Genomic DNA, 12,379 nt, shown 5'->3' with positions numbered 1-12,379 from the left:
CAATTGCAATGTTATTCATGCCATTTGATCCTAAGTAATTAAAAGAAAAAACTGAGAAAATAGCTAAAAAAATCCACAAAAAATGTTGATCCTATCTTCTGTTAGCCACAAAATTGTTTTGATAATTATTTAAAACAGTTTACCTTGAAATGCAATTGCTTCTATATGGTCCAATCTTTTCCTCAAAATTTGAGAAAGGGATAAAGAAGGGCTTTTTGCAAAAGTAGTTGTCTACTTTGCTTTATTTGCAAAAGCAGTCTTCTAGCCAACATGTGCAAATAGAGTCATCACATTTGACTGAATTTTGCAAATCACATCATGCCCTATATTTGTGACCAAAATTACCCATATAGATTTTTTGACAAAAAGACCAAAATGTCCTTATATGTGAAAAGACTAAATACCCATGATGCTCAATGATATGTTTTGAATGAACGGCGTGGACATATATTATTTCTATATACACTAGCATTCTTGGCCCATGCATGCTATGCATGGTGTCAAAAATGGGTCCCACCCGCATCAAAACAAGAGGTGTAAAATGGTGGGCACACCCTAATACTTGAGCTTGGATGGTGATCGTGAGACCTACCCCATCAAAACACGAGGTAAAATTGTGGGCCCCAGCTGATGAAGAGATTGAGTGGAGTTGGTGTGACCCACCTATCAAAACATATCATTGTTCATTATGGCTATTTTGGTCTTTTTACAAGGTAATTTTTGTCACATGGGTATTTTGGTCACAAATTGAGGTCATGACCTGCTTTGCAAAATTCATTCAAATATGATGACTCTATTTGCAAATTGTCAAAATAGATGGGGATTTTTGGAAATAAAGCAAAGTAGAAAACTTCATTTGCAAAAAACCTAAAAAACCCCCATGATTCTGCTTCAACTCTGACTTTTCTCATAAACTATTATCATTATTGCAATCCGCTACCTGCGATAGTTAACTCAATGATGAAGCCCCAATTCCTTCCAAAGGGCTGCTTCTTGCATGTTTTTCAAGAAGCCCCAATTCCTTCTGGCGGGTCGGGTGGACCTGCGGGTCCGGGTCATTTTGCCCGGTCTAATTGGAATATTAGATGATTGCTTGCTATTTTTTTTTTATGGATAGGCAAAGATCACAATGTTATTTATGCCATTTGATTTTATGGAATTAAAAAAAGAGCTGAGAAAAGAGTGAAGAACAAAAAAATATTCATAAATTACTACCATTTTTCTTACTTTCTATGTTTCTAAATATAGGCCTATTCATTTTGCATGATAATTTCATTTCTTGGTTTTTTTTAAAATGCTTTCAAGTTATAAAAGTTCAACTTAGAGATACAAAAACCTATCTAATGAAGTCATTTCCAATCTTCATATTCCTGAGGCTGGTGTTTCTGTTTATAATGAGACATATCAACTAGTTAAATAATTTAATTCAATCTTTAATTTTTTTTTTCTTCCTGTGACTAGAGAAAAAGAAGTAAATGTGCATATTTTAATTTAATAAAGGGTGATGATATTCTCACCCCCTTGCAGTACGCATTCGCCTCCCTTTTAACGTGATTTGATTTCAAAAAGCTTTAAAGTTACCCACTGTTCACGTTATAAGGGGGCGAATGCGTACTGCAGAGGGGGTGAAAATATCATCTCCCTAATAAAAACATTTATTTGATTTCCCATTTTTTCCTTGTACATTTAGTTGATTTTTCTTTGTATAAGGAATGGAATGGTCTTACGTTTAACTGGAAAAAGGGAGTGGTGATATCAATTGATGTACTTATTTCCTCAACAATTTTTTTCTGATATCCACACCACCATATTTTGATAATGGCACTACTGATGCAGGTGCATCCCTCGAGATCACATAGATCGATGGCCCAGAGTACCGTATACTTAATCGGATTGTCCAGGACCATCAGATTAACCGTTAAATGATCTAGATCATTAATCAATATTAAGAATATGGCAGAGGACTACCATCCGAAGGCCAATCGTCTTATATCCATCGAAGATCAGAGCGCCAAACAAATCAACGACCATTGTTTCTCTAGAGGTTTGTATCTAATTAGTTTTTCATTAATTTTGCTTGCTATTTTCTTATTGGTTACAATTTAGATTTAATTAGAAGTTTCTATTGGATTAGAGTTAGTGTTCACAACAAGAGAACTTTTAGGGAGAGTTTGAGTAGAAGTGTAGAGATTTTAGCGATATTTTAATTTTTTGAATTCCATGCAAAGATAGTTTTTTATTTATGAAAGGGAAATGATTTATGCGCTCCAGTGTTTTGATAAACATGCACTCCACTTGTTTGTCGTGTAGTATTTAAAGAGATGTCGGATGTTATTATGGTTCTCAAAAAGCTCTTAAAACCCCCTTTAAATACTACACGACAAACAAGTGACCGCATGTTTATCAAAACATTGGAGCGCTGAAATCATTTCCCTTATGAAATAGGGATTTGTCGGAAGGGATCGTCTTCATTCACGAGGTGGCTGGTCTGACCTTTTGCGATGATGGACTGGATCCGTTGTCTGATTAGGGGAATGGACATTCTTATAGGCTCTGGCTTGTGTAAGGTAGCCTTAATTGTTTGATCAATGGTCCACATTGAACAGGCAAAAGTATCCGTTGATTCCATATGGTTCATATCATTCCGGTACGATGAGCGTGGACTAGATCAATGGTCCAAGTCTTATTAACATAGTTGTTTTTTGAATCAGTCATTGATAATGGGTTTTTTTTTCTTAAACTTTTACAGTAAAGTCAGCTTTAGGGACCTGGGAGCAAACTCTCAACTTATGTGGATGCATTTGAAGGTCCTATCAATATGTTTAACCTTACACAATCAACGGCAATATTCAGACTCGAGCTATTTTAGAAATCATTCTTCGTGGCGTCAATGCATAATAAACATCAGATTGCAACCTCAAGTTTTTTGTATAAATGAAAAAGTCATGGTATGACGAGATCAAGTTACATGACTGCAGAAATAATCATTTTTGAAGAAAAAAAACAAACTCTCATAACTTATTCACAATGTAATAGTTAAAATGAAAAATGAGTAATTAGCCCCCAAGTTCAGAACAAGGGAACTCACTATTACCTACTAGTTCCTCCCTCTTGGAACTATTGACAATCCTTCTCTCTAATACCCTCTCATTGTGGAACAAAAATTCGGAACTGTAATTCTCTAATACCCTCTCTCTCAGTCACCGGCACAAATGAGGGCGCTCCCCACACGGTGGTGCGTTTCTCAGGTTGGTACCCCTCTCAGTGTCTCTTTCTCCTTCAGTTTTTTCAGTTATTGTTCTCATAAAGTTTGGAAAACCCCTAATTTTTTTCAATTATTGTTCTCCTTCAGTTATTGGGAACACATTATTGGAAAATGTATAGTATAAACCAGTAATTTCTCTGGCATTATTGGTTTAAATAGCTAAATTTTGGAATATCAATGGTTTAAACCACAAATTTTTAGAAAATCAGTTGAAAATTTTCTAATTTTGAAAAAATCAATGGTTTAAACCTACAGTTTGTCACAAATTATTAATTTAAACCACTAAGTTTTGAACTATTAATGGTTTAAACCAATACTTTGGGAGAAATATCTGGTTCAAACCCCAAAATCAGTTGAGAAAACCCCTAATTTCTAAAAAATTAATGATTTAGACCAATAATTGATAACAAAAAATTGGTTTAAACCCCAAGTATTTTGTAAATCAATTGATAAAGACCTAAATTTTCACAAATATGTGGTTTAAACTTATAAGTTCACATACATTATTGGTTGAAACCCCTAAATTGTGAGAAATAATTGGTTTAAACCCACAATATTTCTGAAACCACTTGAGAAAATTCCTAATTTTTAAAAAATCAATGGTTTAAAACCTATAGTTTCCAACCCATTATTGGTTTAAACCCCTAAAGTTTGAGAAATAAATGGTTTGAAGCAATAATTTTTTAGATTTCATTAGGTTAAACCCGAAATATATAACAAATCAGTTAAGAAAACTACTAATCTTTTAAAGATCAATGGTTTATACAAATAATTTCTCACAATTTATTGGTTTAAACCCCTAAAGTTTGAAAAATCAATGGTTTAAATCAATAATTTGTGAGATATCATTGGTTTAAACTCTTAATATTTTAAAAATCAGTTGAGAAAACCCCTAATTTTTCAAAGATCAATGGATTAAATCAATAATTTCTCAAACATTAATGGTTTAAACCCCTAAGTTTTGAAAAACAAATGTTTAAAACAATATTTGTGAGAAATCATCGTTTAAAACCCGTAATATATCGAAAACCAGTTGTAATTTTTCAAAAATCAATGATTTAAACCAATAGTTTGTCAGAAATTTTTGGTTTAAATCCATAAAGTTTTGAAAATCAATGGTTTAAACTAATAATTGTTAAGAAATCATTGGTCCAAACCCTTAGTATTTAAAAAATCAATTGAGAGAACCTTTAAACTTTGAAAGATCAATAGTTTAAACCAATAATTTGTCAGAAATTATATGTTTAAAGACATAATATTTCTGAAATCAGTTGAGATAACCGCTAATTTTTGAGAAATCAATAGTTTAAACCTATAGTTTGTGACACATTATCTGTTTAAATCCTAAAAGTTTAGAAAAAACAATGGTTTAAATCAATAATTTGTGAGAAATCAGTTGTTTTAAACACTGAAGTTTGAGAAATCAGTTGAGAAAGCCCGTAATTGTTAAAAAATCACTGGTTTAACCCACCATTCCATTGCTTCCTTTGTAGGGGCATCAACCACCATTCGATTGCTTCACTCCAAAGCACCATTCCATTGCATTGCGCACCAATACTAACCTCCCTTCAATGGAAAGGTATGTAATTCCCTTTCCATTCTCCTCTTTTTCCATTTTTATCACGTTTAAATTGCGTTAAACAACTTCTAATTATTATTTAATTTTGTCTTTACATGAGAGATGAACGAAGGGCTTCTTTTGTCTTACACGTCGACAGCATTCTAAAGGATGCGATATCATTTGAATACGTCGGCGGGAAGAAGTTGCCTCTTATTGTGGGCCTGAAAACAAAATATAGAGATTTTGACAATCTAATTCATAGCAAAAATTGGGACCAATTGAAGTGAGGTTTCCCTATCTATAAAGTGTCGATATATTTTAGACCCATCTCAGATCATCTTATATGATATTCGAGATGGCAACGACCTTGATCTGGTAATGATGCTCTTTGATAATACGGTCATTAACACTTTGAGCATATATGTAACTAAAGAGTTCAGATTCGGAGGAACTAATTCTCCGGACCCTACGAATGTCGGTCAACCGCATTTAAGTGCGAACACAGAGGCAGTGGGTCCCAGAGTAGAATGTAGGACTGCACTACTAGCGCTGGAAAATCGCTGTGGATATCTTCCTGACGGAGGAAGACGTTGTCATGGACATACCAGTCATAGGTAAAATAGCTGACTGTTTACAATCCATTCCTGAAATTGCCTTCTCTTTATGCTAAATTACATTTGCGCAGATATGGAGTTGAGTTGAGTGAAGTTAATGAAGATCCTATCTGTTACCAGAACGTTGTTGTCGCAACGATTCTTTCCTCATTTGCAGAGGCTTCGAGGCCTGAATATTAGTATTGACCTTGTGCTTCCTACATCACCGAGTTTAACGGCCGTTGCTCGAAAAGAGAAAAGAACGTTTGAAAGTATTCAGACCATACATCGGCAAATTATACTATTGAACAATTATTGGGTGTGATTCATATTCCTTCGTTTTATTTCTAAATCAATTACTTTATCTCTAATTGGCTACCGATCTGCAGGTATGAAGTGGACTTGAATCAGGATTTCGAAGATCCCATCATGTATCTGTCTGATAAGGGCTGCCTGGTCACTCCTCCGTGTTTGGATTCCTGTGATCCACTTTAATAGGCGTGGATGTGCATCTGGAGCTGAAGGTGCCCACAAAATAGTATGCTCGAAGAGCCACACCTAAAATGAAGATAGAAAGTCAGTCTTTAGAGAACAAATAACCAAACTTACAAAAGAGTAATCATGTATATAACATACGTATTATTTACCTGTAGCACAATAGTGCATCCAGTGATATATCCCGTCTTTCCGTTTTTGGAATATGAATCCAATGACTCTACCAGGAAGTTGTAGACGGGTTATGCCCAAGCAATTCTTCCCACGGTCTCTGCTCCTAAGTAGGGGAAGAGGCAGGATTTCGTCTTGTGATCCACAGGGTCAGCCCGGGCAAAAAGCACAGAGCAGCACATGAGCAGCAACACATGTCTCACTGTCGCTTGGACCGATGCAATCTCATCCGATCTGGACTCTGCCCTGATAACATCTATAATCTCACCAAATCTCGCACAAGCACTGGCAAACCTCCAACTTTCGACCTCCTCTGTCGAATGCCAGTCTATCCGTATTCTATCCCTTATAAGGCTTAGGCTCAATGGCAATGCTAAATCCCTGACCTCAAAGGGGACCAATATACCACATATTTTAAATGCCCTCGACTTGGGTATCCAAGATCGCACGACGACGGTCACTATTGCCTTGTACAATTTCAGACCTTCTAGATTAAGCAATGCCCTAAATGAGTTGCTCTCTAGCATATCAGTATGTATTTTCCTCAACTCAAGGAACCTGAAGAAGTCGTAAAACTTAGAAGGACAGCAACTCGACGTAGCATAAGACGCCTGGAAAATAAATCATTATCAGATATATAATTGAAGCATTATCATGGTTTGATGAGATGATCACTAGGTGAAAAAGATGGAATCAAATCCAATAAATCAGATTTGGACATGTGTGATGAAAAAAAGTTAATTGATTTAAACCAACTGATTTCTCAAATATTATGGGTTTAAACCAATGATTTCTCATAAATTATTGGTTTAAACCATTGATTTTTCAAGATTTAGGGGTTTAAACCAATGATTTATATCAAATATTGGTTTAAACCATTGTTTTTCAAACTTAGGGGCACAAATGATTTGTCATAAATTATTGATTTAAACAATTTATTATTCAAGATTTAAGGGTTTAAACAAATAAGGTGTAAGAAATTATTAGTTTAAATCATATATTTTCAAAAAATTACGGGTTTTTTCAACTGATTTTCGAAAAAATAGAGGTTTTAATTAATAATTTATAAGCAATATTGGTTTAAACCATTATTTTTCAAAACTTAAGAGTTGTTTTTCGAAATAGAAGGGATTCAAATCAATGATTTTTAAAAAATTATTGGTTTAAACCATTTATTATTCAAAATTTAAGAGTTTAAACCAATAATGTGTGAGAATTATTGGTGACCATACAGTTCTAAAAAATTAGGGATTCTCTAAACTGAATAGGGGTTTTAACAAAATATTTCTATCAAATATTAGTTCAAACAATTGTTTTTCAAAATTTAGGGGCTGATTTCCAAAATATAGGATTTTCTCAACTGATTTGGGAAAACATAGGGTTTCTCAACGGATAAAATCCCCACTTATCCGTCAGAGGGGGGATATCATTTCCCCATATAAAATCTCCATAAAACATACAATTTCTGTGTTAATCAGAACAAGGAAATTTATGAGCATCAGAATTAAGATTAAAAAAGATAGGTAGGAAAGTGGAGACCTACCTTTTATTTTTCATATATCACCTGTTCCATAGAATTGGTTAGCTTGTACTGCAAAAAAAAAAAAAAAACAAAATATACAATTAAAAGAAGCAAAGTATCGAGATGGTATTCTAACTATTTCATTTTCGTTACAGCTTCTCCATTAAATTTAAAAGAGGCAACCAAAAGTTTACCTGTCACCTTATCTATGAGAGGAGGTGGTCTGAACTCTATCATACACCCGGAGAGAACGTTTGGAACTGAAGCAGGGATTGAAAGATTAAGCCGAGGAAGAAATTCTGGCACTTTATCTCTTCAACTCATCCTCTCACACTGACAAAATATATAGGACCTCATTTAAGAGTCTTCACCTGGAAATGTTGCGTACATGTGATGTGAGCGGTTTGGTGAAGGTCACGAGGATCCCGTGTGGTAACCTACGTTGGCTGTTACCATTGTACCCACCTGACATATTCCTCACCTTGACACATCAATGTATCTTATTGTGATGTGAGACCACAGAAGCCTGCTTTTCTATGATCTATGAAAGCTCATTACCCATGGGTCCCATAGTGGTCCTGTTAAAGTCTTCCATCACATTAGTAAACTACATATTCTCTTTCTCGCTTTTTCTGGAGAAAAATAGTGGAGGGAGATGAAATGATGGGACTAATCAATGGGGAACTGTCAGTCGAGCAGTCCTCGGTCCAGCTAAATCATGATATTTGACCATCTAAAGGTCCTAGGTAGGACCCACTTAATAAATAGGGCACGATTTTTGGCCATTGTTCTATCGAATCAATGTGGCAGCTGCAGATCCAGACAGCTATATAATGGGTGGATCACATTTTTCTACTGTTCATTAAGAGAGCATCAATCTATTACATAACCTTCAAATGAGTTAACAAAAAACAAAGTTCTTTTGGCACACAGGCCCATCAAATGAATGGTCTGGATCACCCAAATAATGCCGGCCCCACTGTATTTGTGGGGGGGGGGGGGGGGGGGGCAGGTGCAAGCACGGCCTGTCATCGTATAAATTTTCTGAAGAGGTAAATACGATTATTAGGAAATTTTGTGATAATGGGTTGTCCTCAGCAAATCCCTTGTTATAAGTTATAACCAGACTTTATGAGGTTTCTGACTTTCTGCATGTCAGTATGCATTTTTTTTTTTAAATAAAATAAAATAAACGATGGGCCTGCGTCTACTGACTATCCAAACATTCTTTTTGTCTAGCCATAACATAAGTAGGTTGTGTCGGGAAAATCATTTTAACAGGATAATGGAAACGAGGGAATTGCTAGTAGCGTCCGTCACAGAAGGCAGTTCGCAGCTGGTCCGCCAGCCACCTCATGACTGATGAGTGACAGACCTGTTGTGAAATGCCTTATGCAATGGACACTAGCAAATCCCATATCCCATATGATATGCCGCCTGCCCCTCTAACCGATAAAATCGCCTCCTTTTAACGTTATTCGTTAAGTTTTAAATGCAAAGAAAAGCTTTCAAGGGGGTGAATTTATCCTCAAAGAACCATTCTCACATAAACCGTTGAAGGGGGGATTTTTTCCGTTAAAGGGGGGATTTTCACATTTCCCATTCAACAACGTATTTTCTATAACAAGTTTTTCATTAGAGAAATTTGCAAATCAAACTCATTCTTCAAGTTTCCAAAGTTCTTTATTATCTTTTAAAGAGACTTTTGAAAACTTCAAGAAGCAATGCTTCTTTTACCTTTTGACGTGTATCGATTAATTCCTCAATAGTGGGTTTCTTAGAATAATTATCACTATCACTATCACTACCTTGAAGAAAACCTTAGGAACCACTCTTTTAAAAAAAAAAAATTGCTCAAAAAGGGTTGAACTAGCCCCAACAGTAAGCTTGGACCAGTTCGGACCAGACTGGCCAACTCAAGCAAACCGGTCATTGTCCTGATGGAAGCCAGAATATTATATTAATATTTCTGGTTTTTAAAACCGAGAAACAATGTTTCTATTCTAACTTCGAGACGCCGCTGCAGAAGATCTAGACCTTTGATCGATGCACGGTCAGTGGCGTTGGATTCGTGACGTTGTTTCTTCATTGTTTCTCGCCTCAATCTCTGCTATGATGCAACATGTTAATCTTCCAAAGCCTTAGAGAAGATCGGCATGGATCTTTGGCGTTATACTTCGAAGAAAACCATAGATTTCAATGGTTATCAAACGTAAATGGGAAAATAACTCACAGGAAACCATTTGACGATGATCTGAAACTTGAAACCTCGCTGGAAACCTTCCTGCTTGGGGTTTCTCCTTAATCCACAAGATTCGGTGATGAGAACCAACTTGTAGCTTTCTTTCGAAGTGGAAAATGAAAGAAACTCAAAGCAAAGTTATGTGTTGTGGACCCCGATCTGAGAGGACCGCTGCCGAGGGACGGAGATCCCCCTGCAATCCTCCGAGATCTCCACAACGTGAAGGAGAGCTCTGCCAAGGAACCCTCGAAACGGTGCCACCCTCACAGCATAGCATGAGTGGCGATACAAAATGAATGAGATACTTCTCGATCCAGAGCCAAGGCTCGAAATCAAGACGCACCTGAAATAACTCAGAGTCGCCATCCATGGATACACCATGGAACCAAAACAAATGCTCTGTTTGCAATGGATAACCAGAGATACAAAAGGTTCGTGCCTGGTTACGAATGGGGAAGGTCCAAAGAGCACCTCAAATTCGCCCTAGTGCGAACACTTGGTCTCTTATGCCATTTATTTATTAACTTCGAAGAGTTTTAGGCAAAAATCATGTGAAATGGGAACATGCGTCTCCGAGAAAACGTCTATCTAATCATGCATGTCTCGGAGATGAAAATAAGCGCACACAAAAGAACCGAAATAAATGTCACCTAAGAATAAGTAGGTTATGAATGACATGCTTAATAGGTGTCTAAGTTCTTGTGCGCGAACCATGCATGTTACAGCTAAAGGTATAAGGTCTGCGCATGAAAGTAAGAAAATATAGCAAAACACACAACATAATAAATCCTAAACGATTGAGCCCGAGTCCTTGGATGGCCTGATAGTCCTTGGATGACCTGATGTTCATCCAAAGAAGCCTATGTATCCCCGCCTCCACGAGAATCAAGGCAACGTAGTTCTTCACACCTATTCTAAGCTATGATGCCTAAGATATCTAGACCTCTATCATAGACTCAACCTAAAAGACAGGACTAGTTATTAAAGTTTCTTGCGCGATTATTTAAATTTCAGTAGATTGTGGATTTTAGGACACCCTAGATGCCCTAACTAAATGCAGGTTAGCCCTAAGCTAATGCAGGTGGTTCCTACAACCTATGTGTAGTTAGGTTGTGCGTCATAAGAAAAATAATGGGACCACTAACGCATCCTAGACCTAGTCATCAGTCGACGATGTGAATCGCCAACTGACCAGACGGAGGCGCTCCTAGCTAGGACAAACTCCCAACTCTAATACAAATGCACAACACGCACACAACAAATCAAGGACAAATACCTAACTCTAAAACAAACTCCTAACTCTAAAGGAAGAGCTTTTTTGAAAACAAGGTTTTAGAGTTGTTTATTCCAAAAGAAGATTTAAAATGTTATTTACAAAAGTTTGGCTGGACTTGGGATAAAGACCTCAAGCTGCACTACGTACCTCGTGGAAGAGGATCAAGCCAACGTAGTTCGAAAACAGGTTTTTAGTGTTTAAAAGCGTGCTAACACCCTTCCGACTAAAGGGGATCCGACAGAAGAGCATCTATACCCACCATATCACAGTAGGGTATTAAAGAGGAAAACAGGATCTCTAAAGCCTAGGGGAAAAGAAAACAAACGAGGGAACTAAAATTCCGATACGAGAAAATAATCTCAAAGAGACGAAAACGAAACTAACAAGCCCTAATCAATCTCCAAAGGAGACGATATCTAACCCTCGAGGGGAGACCCTAAACAAATGAGAGATGAAAAGCTTCAACCCTAAGGCCAAACTTCTAAACAAAAGGAACAGACAAAATCCTATAAAAAGAACTACTAAATCGATGGAATCCCGAAACTCGAAAAGGATCCCGAGGAACGTGCAAAGAATAGTCCCGGAAAGAAAGGAAACCCCTCAAACCCTGTGAATACCCTAAGATGGGAAAAATGATAAGAAGGGCAAGGGGTTGGCTCAAGAAATATTCCGTCATCGCCATTACAATGGAGGGAAACTATTATATGAGGGAATCTAAAGGTCTGAGAAATCTTTATCCTATAGAAAGAGGGAATAAAAGGAAAGAGGGTACTACTACGATCGAGTAAGTCCCTTCAATGATAATCCCTACTTCACTTGCTTCAAGTTTTTAGCCTATCCCAACAACTCAACGAAACTAAAATAACCATGACCAATCATTGGAAGAACCAAAGAAACGGATCTAGTTTATGGTCTAAACAAGATGAAGAACAAATCCATAACCTGAAATAAGATGGCATGCGCAAGTTATGAATACATCAACACTACTCAAGAAGATATGAGGAATGTCTTAACCTCCAACATGTTAAATGACTTCATTCCAACATCATTCCCGAATATGCAAATATTTAGAAGAAAGCTCATTTTTTTCGAATTTATGAGCACATATCTGCCAAAGACAAAGACCTGAAGGAGAATGATGTGAGCTTGGCTTTAACGAATTGAGAGAATATAGGGTCGAATCATTTATTTTCAATTACTTGGGGGGCAAACAGCTGCACCTTCTTAAGCATTCCATAAAGTATTCAAGATCAA

This window comes from Tasmannia lanceolata, unplaced genomic scaffold (genome assembly GCF_043159265.1).
Source record: "Tasmannia lanceolata isolate RefF3 unplaced genomic scaffold, GAP_Taslan_0.1 ptg000015l, whole genome shotgun sequence".
Classification (NCBI taxonomy): Eukaryota; Viridiplantae; Streptophyta; class Magnoliopsida; order Canellales; family Winteraceae; genus Tasmannia; species Tasmannia lanceolata.
Note: the sequence above shows the minus strand (reverse complement) of the source record.